The 14,028-nt window shown below is 36.6% G+C and overlaps 1 protein-coding gene and 1 pseudogene across 3 annotated transcripts in view; one reads left to right on the top strand and one right to left on the bottom strand.

Moving 5' to 3' along the window:
- The window catches only part of PPP3CA (protein phosphatase 3 catalytic subunit alpha), a 314,628-nt gene that overhangs the window by 15,875 nt on the left and 284,725 nt on the right, over positions 1 to 14,028 (top strand). The gene's annotated exons all lie outside the window — the stretch shown is intronic.
- LOC121493460 lies at positions 5,554 to 7,167 on the bottom strand (annotated as a pseudogene).

Genomic DNA, 14,028 nt, shown 5'->3' with positions numbered 1-14,028 from the left:
TTATTTTAAGTTTTTGTCATTTTAGGCAGTAGAAGATTGAATTTTCCAGACATAATAATTAGAGAGTTGGTATACTTATTGCTGGCATATGGTTTGTCATATATTACATTGCAATTATTTTTGAAGAGAATACTTTAACTTGTCAGGTACTTCGCTTCTTCTTCATAGGATCTTCCTCAAAATAAATAAATAATCAAATGCCTTTATATATTTTTGAGATTTCTATTCTAAAAATGTTAATAATATTAATGTATATGCCCTGCACATGCATTATATAGTTTTATCCTTCCAGTCACTCTAAGGCTAGAAGAGATGCAGTACCTTTTGAAGGTCACACAGGAGGTAAGTAGTGTAGCCAGTATTTGGATTCCAACAGTGTTGACTGGAAATCCTGGGCCTTTACCACCATAACAGTATGTTGAATTGCACATAAAGTCAAATTCATTAGGTAGCATCAATGAGTTGATAGAAAATAGACTTTATTAGGGATTTATTTTCATATAAAATATTGTTACTGCTGGCAGTCATTTTAGTATATTATCATTGGCTTTTTCTGTGAGAGAAGAATCTAGCACTTTTGTGGGACATGCATTTCTGCTTCCTTTTTAGAAATGTATATCCAGGGCTCACAAACAGTGGGACTAGATTGTAAACTAGTCTTTACTTGGGATTAATGACTTAATCATGATGTTACAGGACAACCTAATATAAAACATAAGAAGAAATGCTGTGAGTTACATAAAGAAAGTATTTTTATTGGACCTTGAGTTTTTCCTGTAATCAAAACTATGAAAAAGTAGCTATTGTGTATATTGTTGGCCTTTGTTTTAGAGACTTTGCTGCTTTATATTCATTTTCGTATTTTTGTCACTAAAGCAAATAAAGGAAGCCACACATAGCTAAAGTGAAAGCCACTTCAAGGAGACGTCACATGAAACATTTTGAGGAGGGAGTTATGTGGTTTCATTGTGACATTTTAGATGCAAATGCAAATTATTTTGAGATCAGAATTTTTCATTTACCACTTATAACTCTTCTGTACTATGACAAATGCTTGGGACTAGCCTAGTTACACTTTCAAGTGATGTTGTAATTATTTAAAGGAAAGGGTGATGATTCACATTCAGAATTTTGATACTTCTCTGAGGCAGTTGATTAAGTAAATTTATATATTTGTTCACATGATTACTGAACACACATCTTATCCAACTGAACCTGGTTTGACTGATTTTGAGAAGTCCTGCAGCTCAATTAGTTGCAGTTACAGGCTCAGGTGGAATGGAAGATTTAGCACCCTGCCTTGATTCTCTGGGTCTGTAAATTCAGGGAGCTTCAATTTCATTCTGAGGCCTCTCAGAATGGCTGTCCCTTGCTTCATGGCTAATACCTCTATATGTGGGAAAATTTCTTCCCTGCTGGAATCAGTTTGGGTTCGTATTTCCTTTTCCTTTCTTTATTTCCCCCTGTGACATTTCTGTGAACCTTAGACTTCAAATATGACCTTTATTTGGTGGTTTCTTAAAAGAGTTCATTAACACATAGAAGAAAAAAAGTAGGTAACTTTAATTCTTAGATGCCAGTACAACTAGGGCATTTTATTGACAATTCTTGTTTTTATTAATTTATACATATTGAAGTGTAAGGCATTTCGTGGCCTAAAAAAACCAAAATATATATTAAAAATTTTCTGCTATGTATGTTTATTTTAATCCTTGGCCTAGACCTTGCCTGAAATAAGCCTTGCCTTTTAAGGAAACTGGTACTAAGATATGATTATGCCTGGAGTTTATTACTGTACACATAGATAATTTGAATGTTATTAGTATAGGAAAAAGTGTCAGGTAAATCTGTATTTAAAAAGGACTAAGTAAAATAATCAATGACTAAGCATTCCATTTGCGTGAGCAATATGTAAGAAATATGCATTTTAAGTATGGCTTTCATTTGTATCCTAAGAGTGTAATTGTGAAGTAGAAGATTAACTTAGTGCCTTTTTAAAAAAGATACTATTTATTTATTCATGAGAGGCAGATGGAGAGAGGCTCTCTTGTGGGGAGCCCAATGTGGGACTCGATCCCAAGACCCCAAGATCACGACCTGAGCCAAAGGCAGATGTTCAAACACTGAGGTACCCAGGCATCCCAAGAGTGCTTCTTTTGAGGATTTCCCTAGTAAATACAACTTCTGAACTCACCTATTTTTACTCTTTCTTGAATAATGAAGGAGGCTAACATATTTGTAGTACGTTCCAGATTGTAGAATTTTTTCTTATGGAGAAGAGGCATTTCCCTCTGAGTCCCGTTGAATTACAGTATTTGATTACAAGTCAATTGGAATGGACACAAGTGAGACTCAGTATGACATTGCTTCTACATATTCTTAAAAAATGGAAATGTGCTTAAGTTGTTTTTAGTATACTATTTTTAATAATTTTCCTTTCACTTTTATGCTAAACTGTGTTTTATGAAATTGTGTACTTCTGTACAAAGTTTCCAGCTCTGAGGTTTTATGAATGATTTCTTTCTGGAATCATGGAATTATCTTCAATAATGGATATTTTTAAATGATTGTATAATCATGTTGTAATTACATTACAGGTAATAAAGGTACCATCTGCTCTTATTTGAACTTCTGTCCTATGAGGAGATAGCACCAGAAGTGATATTTTGCTTTTGATTATTTGGCATGTATTCAAGACATTACTTTCTTCCTGCACTGCTATCCCCAGCTACTGTTCAGAGATTTTCATAAATGAAGGGAGTGAGTAGGAGGAAAAGCCATGTTACTTGTAGTCAGGGCAATAGTGAAGCAGTTAGAAGTGGTGTCTGTCTATAGGTCATCCTTACTTGATTTGTGTTTTCAGGAAGGAAACCTTTTTATGCATTTCTCTCAGGATATGCATTCTGGAGAATTCACTATATGCTACTTGTTGCTCGCCCTTTCTTTCTTGTTCGTCTTCTTTTTTTTTTTTTAAGTCTTATTTATTTAAGTAATGTCTATACCCAACGTGGGACTTGAACTCACATCCCTGAGATCAAGAGTTGCACACTCCTCCAACTGAGCCAGCCAGGCACACCATACTTCTTGCTATTTCTGATGGAATCTGGTCTAGAATGTTAAGAAAGAGGTAATGAAAAGCACTAGGATGGTAGGGTGATGGCACACCCTCTTCTGTCTTCACAGCCCTGCTTGTTTCCATTTTAGAAACATAATGCCATTCTTTTTACTCCTCTTTAAATTGATCTATTGGGTTAAATTAAATTTATCTTTATGATGTGACCTGCTTGATATTTATTTATTTATTTATTTATTTATTTATTTATTTATTTATTTATTTTTAATGCTGTTTCCTTTAATCCCTGTAGTTACCCTTATAAGGTAATTAATATGGTGATTAATATGGCATCCTCTTCTGAAGAGGAGACTGTGGGTCAGGGAAGTTACTTGTTCATCATCACAGAGCTAATCAGTGGTGAAGCTGAGATCCAAAAACAGAACATTTAAAAATTATTTTGAAGGATATGTGAGCATTCATAGAAGGTGAAAGAAGAGCAGTTCACGCCGTATACAGGTTAATAAGCACTGACATACCAAATTTCACTATATTTGGTTTCCCTATCCTTTTTTTCTTTTCTTTTTCTTCACTGAAGTGTTTTAAAGCTGCTCCCAGATACCATGGTATCAATAATGCAGATTTCAGCTCTAGAGCAAATGTTTTATCTCTGTACCAAATCTTAAGTATAAGAGAGAATTACATAATATGAAGACTGAACAAGTAGAAGCCATATTTTTCCAGAATACAAGTTATGTATCTGCGATGAGTGTTTTTTTTTTTTTTTTTTAAGATTTTATATATTTATTCATGAGCGACAGAGAGAGAGAGAGAGAGAGAGAGAGAGAGGCAGAGACACAGGCAGAGGGAGAAGCAGGCTCCATGCAGGGAGCCTGATGTGGGACTTGATCCCGGGTCTCCAGGATCATGCCCTGGGCTGCAGGCGGCACCAAACCGCTGTGCCACTGGGGCTGCCCCAAGCGATGAGTGTTTTTGATATGGGTGGTCGTCATTTGCTGCTCATTTATGAATAAGATAGTAATAAAACAGATAATACTTATTGAGTACTGATTCTGGGCTAGGAACAGCCCCTTATGCTTCATGCATATAAGTTCACTTAGTTCACAGGAACCCTGTGTTATATAATCATTTCTTGTGGGTTCAAGTTACTTTTTAAAAATAATTATCTTTTTACATAGAAGTAAAATATACAAATTACCTTAAATTGTAATATCCCTTCTACCCCTTTTCACCTTTCATACTAGTAAGTTACTAATGGAGGAATGGAAGGTTGATGCTCAAAGTGTGGTCCATAGGCCAGCAGTATCTGCATGGCCTGGGAGCATGGGAGAATTACAATCTCAGGCCAAATCCTAGAACTTTTGAGTTAGAATCTGCATTTTAAGTAAGATCCTTAGGTGATGTGTGGGCATATTAAAGTTTGACAAGCCCTCAGTAGCATTTAAATGGTGCCTGCCAAGTGTAGCTGCACATTCCAGTCACCTGGGAAATTTTTAAAGCTACTAATGCTCAGACCTATCCCTGACCAATTGAATTAGGCTCTTCAGGTGAGGCCCCAGCATTATTTTTAAAAGTAAGTCTCCCAGATGATGCTTATGTTGAGCCATGCACTGGTTTAATAAGACTGGAGTATGTGTCCATTCTGTTTCAGCTACTCTGAACAAAGAATCTCATTTCACAAATCATATTGAAAATGATGCCATCAGTATAAATGAGAATTGAATATGAAAGAAATTCTAGGCTTACACTTACTTTGGTGATGGTAATTAATTGATGACTCTACAGAAAATAATTCCTTTTGATGCAGGACTGAACTTCACTGTTCTTGGCACTAGGGGATGAAAAAAGAAAAATTTCTTGTCTATATTTGTTGCATTTTTTTTCCTTCAGGTGAAGAATTACACAGAGGGAGGCAGGGAGATATGAAGAACAAAATGTATAAAAACTGGACCAAGATCATTAAATAAATTCATGAGGTTATTCTAAATGAGATTCTAAGTATTTTAATTTTCTTTTCCTGTGTGTACATGGATGTTTGCTTTTCCTTAAGTCAGTATCTCCAGTTCCAGGCACAAATTTTGTTCATTTAGCTGTATTGAGTGCTTAGTAAATGCAGCCAAACGAAGTAGCAGAAGGAAACTGAACAGTGGAAAGAGATGGGTATTTTTGTGCTCCTTACCCTGACTTGCATATGGTGGAGTGGTTGAGAGCATGGGCTCTGAAGCCAAACTACCAGCATTGCATGCTACCTCTGCTGCTTATGTACTGTGACCAGGGGCAAGTTAATTATATGCCTCAGTAGTTCATTTTTCTAATCGTGAAACAGGGTAATAATAGCACCTACCTGTAGAGTTGTTGAGATGATTAAATGGATCGATATATTCATAAACACTTGGAAGAATGTCTGGCACCTAGTAAGCACTATGTGAGTTTTTGCTGATGACAGTACTGTTGTAAATATTTCCATACCTCAAGTAAAGGTGGCCTATAAGTGAAAGCATAGACCCTTATCGTAACGGTTTTACCATTTGAGAGATTCTTTGGGGTTAAAATGGGATTTTTTGTTCAGGAACACTGTATCCCTAATTTAGATCAGGGATACAAGCTGTTCAGGCATATATTCTGACTCCATTTCTTCCTTATTATGGTGGGTAAGTGGGTTAATCAGTCCACCCTTGACTGAAAGAGGGAGGGCAGTTAACACTTAACATACAGACACAACCTGAGTTTGTTGAAGTACTTTATTTTTTTCTCACTTGAAAATATTACTGGTCAAGGAGAAAGGAAGTCAGGCAGCCCCCCAGCTTCCCACCCAGGGTTCCATAAGCTCTCACTGCTTCCCGTTGCCATTGATGCTCTGGGGGAGGCCAGGAATGCCTTGAGCTTGGGTCTGGCACTGAGGCATACCACATAGGCTGAGAGCAGGGGGAAGGAGTCCAGGCAGCTGTGGGCCAGGACCTGTTGAATCAGCAGCAAGTCCAGCAGGTTGTAGTCTGTGAAGGAGATCTGGTTGACCACGATGAAGCCGTGGCCCCCCTCATTCTGGGACAGCAGCGTTTCAAAAGGCTTCAGGTAACCTGGTAGTGCCTTCACATACTCCTCCTTTCCTGCTTCATAGTTAGTGTAGATGAGGATGATGTATTTGCAGCGGAGATCCTCTACAACATCGTTCACTACATCCAGCAAGGCCGCCTCCTGCTGGCCCTTCCCGTAAAGCCCAAGGGAGTAGCCCAGGTGTCCTAGGATGGCATTGGACTGGTACAGGGTGAGGTTTCTGTCCTGGAACTTGGGGAGCTGCCCATACAGACAGAAGGCCTTGAGTGAGTCCTTCATCCCAGTCTCCATGGTCACCACCTCCCCCTTTCAGCTCTGGCCCTGGTCAGCCAGCAGCATATGCATGGCCTTGCAGCGCCTTTGAACAGGGAAGAAGATGGTGGTATAGGGTAGCATAGTTGCAGTGCAGGTGGTGGTGGCAGTAGCTGTGGCGGTGATGGCAGCAGAGCTCTGTTGAAGTACTTTAAATTCCTTAAATAAGAGGACTGAAAAAATTCACATTTTTGTCTTTAAAATAATTGCTTTCCCCAAAGCCCTGTAGTAGCATGTTTGAGTATTTTTAAAGCTATTCATTAGATTAGTAGCAGTTTATGGTTTGGCTTCATTTGAGCAATGATTGTAGACATGGAGGAAATCTGGCAGACAGATTAGAAGGCTGGCACAATAGACCTGGGGTCACTGGAATATTAGAATCATCAAAGGTGGATACCGCAAGGGAGCTCAAGGTGACATTTTAGCCCAATACCTTTATTTCACAGATGACCAAAGTGTGGTGGAAGTGTGAGCTTAATGGTCTTAGGGAGAACTGCATGTTCTCCTTTCACTCATTTTTGATACTTTTTTCATTAATCAAATACTTTGTATGCATATATGGTGCATACATATGACAGATGTAGCAAAAATCAGGTAATAGCAACATTGAAATTTTCTGCAGTAATATGTTTTTGTGTCTTTTAATGTCTCCCTCTTCAAAGTTGTGATATCAACTAAATATGTTACTTCTTTGTTGCATGCATTTGGAATAGACTGTGCTATCTATTTTTTTTTTTTTATGGGCAAGATTAGGCATGTTTTTGTTGGCCTAGGAAAAGTTGCTATGTGAAGAGAGTGACTATTACATTATTTATTTAACATTTAACCTGAAAGTCAAAATGTGTTCAAAAGAGCTCATTTGACAAGGGTTCTGAGTCAGAAGTATTAAAGGACAAATGAAACAAGGATTTCTTATTCTTAATCAGGTTTGGTGGAGAGGGCCAAGCTTCTGCAGGGGAAATGACTATAAATGGTCTTTGCATTTAAGACATCCTCTGTTGCAACAGCTGCCTTTCTGGTTGGCCTGGTTTTCCCCTTTCTTCACAGAGTATTGCTGCTAAAAACACCTTTCTCTTGGCACTTGAACTCTACCATTTGACTCTTCAATTTTCTGTTTCCTGCATAAAATTAAAGTTTCTTCCTTTAATTTTGAAGCTTTGTGCAGCCTTGGTGCCAAGCTGCTTGCCTTTGTTTTCATTGTGATATTCCCATCTTGGGGGCTAGTTCACACTGGTACTTGGTATCTTTGGAAGGAGTCCCTCGTTTTCCTGCCAGATGACAACAACAAATGATCCCAGCTCCTTGGTCCTTTTATAGTTAGCTTCTTTGGGAAGAAAATTTAGAGAAAGAAAATTAAAAATAAATTGTATTCAACACTGAAGATGGAATGACATTCCTCCCACTGATGGACTTTTTGGTCCCTGCTGATATTTTTAAGCCTGTAGGGTAAGAATTGCTTTTTCTTGCTTTGGTGATGTTATAATGCTGCCAAAGGAACACCTAGCTCTAATTCACCTGTGAAATACTCTTGTGTTTGTTTTCTCAAATAAATATATGTAGTTTCTGAACTCTTGTTGTTATTGTTTTTTTTTTTTTTTTTAGGTGTCAGTTGTACCAATAGATTTGTGTTTCTACTTTTTAATTCTGAGTTATAAATGTACAAGAATAATATGTATGAACATGTTTATTTCTGTAGCTGTGCTGTCCTGGAGTTTGCTTGTAAGCATTATCATTTGTGACATATAGGTGAGAAAATGGAATCTTTTTGATCACACAGATCACTGATGGACGTAAAAGCACAAATCATATCCACTGTAGAAGAGTTTTTTGATAGAAAATAGCATAAATCTCATGAAAAATAGCATTTATTGGAATTGGAATTCCTTACCCCTCTGGGATGCTTTCCTCTTCTCTGGCTTTTAAATCATGCAGGCTTTATTTATGTTGGAGGAAAGATACCCACCAGCAAATCTAGACTTAAATGGTCTTTCACTAGAGGTCTCAGAATAGGCCTCACCCATATATATCAAAATTCATATGATCCCTCTAAAAAGATTTTGATTAGATCTTATGCCTATTCCCCCTTGGACCAGTCTTTATATCCAGGTCTGCCTATTGACAAAGTAATGACAGCCTAATTACAAATTAGGATATTGCTTGTTGAACTAAAGCTTAAAATGAAGGAATAGCTGTGATGTGTCATGTTTTGGTCAAACTCTTGTAGTCTGAAACTTGTCCTTTTTCTACTACAAGTAATTTCCTTCCTAAAACCATGACCAATCATCTGGAATCTGAACCGTCTCCACTGCAGGAAACACATTGAAATATTATATCTTTTTTTTAATATACCATTGAAAATATTCTATGGCCATGCTGATTTGTTTTCAGAACACCTTCCTTTAGCACCTATACTGTCTTAATTTCAATAAACTGTGTAATTTGACAAATAAATTTCACTTGATTATGATTCAAGGTAGCTGCTTTTGGGTAGCTTATAGGGAATGCCTCCCTAATGCTAATATCTAATCTCAAATGTAAACTCTTTTAATCACATTTAGGATAAGTTACTTCTGGATTTTTTTTTTTTAATGTACTACAAATTTGTATTTGTAAATTCTCAGTGGTTTCTGTAAGACAAAATCCTATTTCCTGATCTTGTTCTTAAATTTGATGATTGTTGTGTACTTTTGAATACTAAGACTTGTAGTTGGTCTAGAGATTTGTTGAAATTAATGAACACATAACAGATGTTCATGGGTGTGAGTTACTCTTCCACTAATTAGTAGCCTTTTCTTGGAGTCATGCCTAACAGCTAAATATCAGTAGACCATAACCTTAGTCACGTTTTAAATAACATACCACGAGCTTTTAAAAATAATAATGTAATTTGTTCCTCATTCTTTTTGGGGGCCACCCATTATTGAAGGAGGATAAGATAATTTTCTCTTCTGTTCTTCCTTTTTAAGCCAGGCAGCTTTTTTCAATCTGATGTAATTCTGAGAGAGAATTCTTTGCTTTCAAAAGCTGAGCAGCTCATAAGAAATTTTCTCAATGTGTGCTTGCTTTTAAAATATTTTTTCTCGGGCAGCCTGGGTGGCTAAGCGGTTTAGTGCCACCTTCAGCCCAGGGCATGATCCTGGAGTCCCGGGATCGAGTCCCACGTCCGGCTCCCTGCCTGGAGCCTACTTCTCCCTCTGCCTGTGTCTCTGCCTCTCTCTCTCTCTCTCTCTCTCTCTCATGAATAAATAAATACAATCTTTAAAAAATATTTTTTCTCTTTATTATATTCTCATTTGCTATTTATTTATTTATTTATTTATTTATTACTTTTTAGTCAAGAGGTTGCTAGTCAAGCAGAAATGCACCTAGTATACCTTGAGAGCTGTAGAAGCCTGTGTGGAAAAATTTAGCAATATAGAGAGTTTGGAAAAAGAATCTCCAAATTATCGTTGTGCATTTGTTAGATTTTAGGTCCTTTTGTGCAAAGTTGTGTGCAAGTAGTAATATATAGTGGGCAGAACTTTGGACTATGAGGATTCTTTTGGAATTTATAGTGGATTTTATATTCACATTAAAAACAAAATGCTGGGATCCCTGGGTGGCGCAGCGGTTTGGCGCCTGCCTTTGGCCCAGGGCGCGATCCTGAAGACCCGGGATCGAATCCCACGTCGGGCTCCCGGTGCATGGAGCCTGCTTCTCCCTCTGCCTGTGTCTCTGCCTCTCTCTCTCTCTCTGTGACTGTCATAAATAAATAAAAATTTTTAAAAAAATGCTATTAACTTATATTCAAGCATAAGGTTGTAGACCATAACTTTAAGAGAACTATCAAATCTTAAACTATCTTTTAATGACTCTGTTGCTGGAAGACATCTCTTATATTTCCTTTCTTGGCATCTACTTCATATCCTTATTTTAGTGCTGTGTACTGATATACAAAAAGAGCAATTATTGCAGTACTGTGTGTGTGTGTGTGTGTGTGTGTGTATACATACATATATATCTCCCCAAAAATACAATATTTAAAAATAAACCTGGGCAGCCCTGGTGGTGCAGTGGTTTAACACCGCCTGCAGCCCAGGGCGTGATCCTGGAGACCCTGGATCGAGTCCCATGTCGGGCTCCCTAGGTTGCATGGAGCCTGCTTCTCCCCCTGCCTATGTCTCTGTCTCTCTTTCTCTTTCTGTATCTCTATGAATAAATAAATAAAATCTTAAATAAAATAAAAATAAACCTAATAATTTTAATAAAGTTCCAAGATTAATAGTTTATTTTAAGATTGGATAGGTGAATATGATGCCTACCTCTTATCAAGTTGACCCAAATCTAAGTACATAATTAATAAAGCCTGTTTGCTTACCACTTCCATGATTTCTTTAAAAAATATTTCATAATTTTAGGATTTTTTTTCACGAAATATTATTTTTACTTAAAAATATTTAATAGTTGAAGTTCCTTTTGTTCAGTGTGCTATAAACTTATTTAAGAGAATAATTTAGTTGGTACTGGTATTTTGTGAGGCCAGGCCTTTTATAAACAAATGTTCAGAGGTTATTTCAGTAGTTGAACTTTTTTCATACCATTCAGTGGTTTACGTTTTACAGATCCATTTCTTTAAAATACAGATTCAATATTTATTCTAAAACATGCATGTATGCTATTACTTTTAGTGGGTGATTTATATCCCAAAGTGGCTTTAATGTATTATTTACTACAATAAACTTTTGTTAGACAGTGAGAAGTAGCAATAGAGAACACTTGTTTAATAGTTATATGTATTAGGTATTATTCCAAATTGTTTTTCATGTCTTAACTTATTTAATTTTCAGAACAATTCCAAGAGGTAGGTAATAATATTATCCCCATTTTACAGATAAAGAAACTGAGTCACGGAGGAAATAACTTGCTCAATATCACACAGTTTATAAATGTTGACATGGCGATCTCAACCTATAGACTGTGGTTCTGAAGTCTACTGTTATACATTATGCCTCCCTAGAGTGTAAGAATACTGGGCTGTCCCCAGGTGGATCATCAGGTGGACCTAAATCCACAAAAATGCAGTCTGTTAAATAGGATCCTCTGATTTTGTTAAAAGGGCGCTGATAATATTGCCAGTATCCAAATATTATGTGATATGATAAGTAATACTATTATATCATGTATATTTTGATATGACATTATTTCTACATTAAATTTTGAGCCACAATCCTTAGAAATCTAATATAAAGAATGACTGAATACACTAATATGCATAGAATGGAACCATATAAAGAGAGCTTGCAGAGGCAGGGAATGTTTAGTCTAGTATTTAAGATCATAGGGAGATAGGGAAATTCATTTGTCCACTAACTTTACAGAAATACATGAAATTTAAGGAAAAACTTTACTATCTTGATTATGGATTGAATTAGTTGAAATTACATCACCTTACAATTAAAGAAATCGCAGGGTTGCATGTGTGAATGTGTGTATGCATGGATGTGTTGGAAATGCTGAGACAAGAAGCCCCAAGACCATGTTTAAGGGACAACGCATGATCTAGTTTTATTTGAGGATTATTTGGCAAGCTTTGTCTCACTGAGTGCAGTTGGATTATATAAAGTTATTGTGGGAAGTTGGGAAGTTTTCTGAGAGGAGGGTAGGGTAAATACCATGAGTGGAATATTAAGGAAAAAAATATTTAAAGACAATTTCAAAGATATTTGTTGTCTGTGAAGTGACTTCTGTCTTCTCAAAAATCTTTTGTAAAAAGTAACTTTTTGGGGGTATCAGTGCTTTTGAAGTTAATGCATGTGTTTTTCTCAAATGCTTCATCATGAAAGAGAAAAGACTGCCTTGTGCATGGCATCAGGGACTAAGGAAGTCTACTGACATTCAAATTACAGATGTGCAAATTTTCTGATAGTGTTTTTAAATACTAATGTAACTAAAACATGTTTGAGGATAGTTGTAAATTCATATAAGTACTTGGGCCTAGATTAATGATTGAAGCACCTTTCAGATTTGATTACTTACCAACATTTGCATTTTCTCCCATCCACCTGTGTTCTCTATTTGGTTATTTGACCTCTGGACATTAGAAGAACTTTAGAACATGGTGGATTGTTTAAATTCAGTGACACCCCCATTGGTAGAATTCATCACCTAATCCAGTGTCCTGTATTCAAAAAGGGAACCTTTTTTCCCTTGTTTCCCCTGAATATTCATTAATACCTTCCATTTCAGTAATAATAAAACTCTGGTTTTTAGTTGAGCACCTTGCTGCCCAGCCAGAGAGCACATTTCCCAGCCCCCTTTATAGCCAGGTGAGTGCGTGTGACTAAGTTCTATGTAGTAGGAAGATATTGGAGTATTGAGTGGTGCTTTGAGATACAGCCTTTAAAAAGAGAGATAACACATCCCTCTACCCCCATTCCTTCATCCTGCTTCCTGGAATGCAGTTATAATGGCTGGAGCTCTGACAGCCATTTGGGGTGAGAATCATACACTAGAGAATAGGAAGTAGTCAGCTAAAAGGAGTCTGAGTCCTTGATGACTTTGTGGAATTGCCATACTAAATCTGGATTACCCTGTTTGATTTATTTTCTATGAGAGAGGCTTCAACTTCTATCTTATTTAAGCCATTGTTATTTTGGGTTTGTCATATGCAGCTGAATCTAATTCTAGCAGATGTAATTCCTTTTCCATACAAAAAAGTCAGTGAATAGGATCTTTTTTGGATACTTTATTTATTGGCTTTATTCTCATGGGCATATTTCTGCATCCTAAATGAGGGACTCGGATTCCCACATGTAAATGTTAGTGCATAATCAGAAACAGCAAAGTACATATAGGAAGAAGAGCATGAACTTGACTTCAAATTCTACTAATTATGTGATCTTGGATTATTTAAACCACACTGAGTCTCAATTTTTTTTTTTTTTTTTTTTTTTTGCAAAACTAAGATTGTAGTGTTTTCTGAAGATTATTGTGGAAGAAAATATAAACACTTGGCTCAGTGTTTAACACTTACTAAGTTCAGAATTTACATTTGTTAATTCCTGTTATTCCATTATATTGAAGGATCTGAGATCATGTCAAATGGCATAGTCCTCTCATGGCTTTGAGGAAATAAAGAAGGCAGAAAAATGGACCATTTGAGGCATTGGCGGAAAAAAAAAAAAAGTGAAGGAATCTTATGCCAGGTAGGAGGGCCTCCACTAAAGGACAGTCCTAGAAGACTACCAACAAAAAGGTGGATAGCAATTCATTGAGATGTGAAATGAAAAGTGGGTTTTGAGGACTTAGTATTTATGTCTTAAGGCTAGTTTTAGGATTTTATATACAGAGAACAGACAATGATGTAAGTTCGTAATCCTCTCACTAAATAGGACTGTGATGCTTAAATGAAAAATCATTTGAATCAAGAACTCGTTGTTTCTAATTATTTTGAAAAAATACAAATAAAATATAGTTGGCCTGTGAACAATGCAGGCGTTAGGAGTGCTGACCCACCATGCAGTGAAAAATCTGCATACAACTTTTGACTCCCCCAAAACTTAACTGCTAATAGCCTACTTTTGACCAGAATTCTTACCAATAATGTAAAT

Source organism: Vulpes lagopus, chromosome 6, assembly GCF_018345385.1.
Source record: "Vulpes lagopus strain Blue_001 chromosome 6, ASM1834538v1, whole genome shotgun sequence".
NCBI classification, from domain to species: domain Eukaryota; kingdom Metazoa; phylum Chordata; class Mammalia; order Carnivora; family Canidae; genus Vulpes; species Vulpes lagopus.
This window is presented reverse-complemented; position numbering and strand designations above follow the sequence as displayed.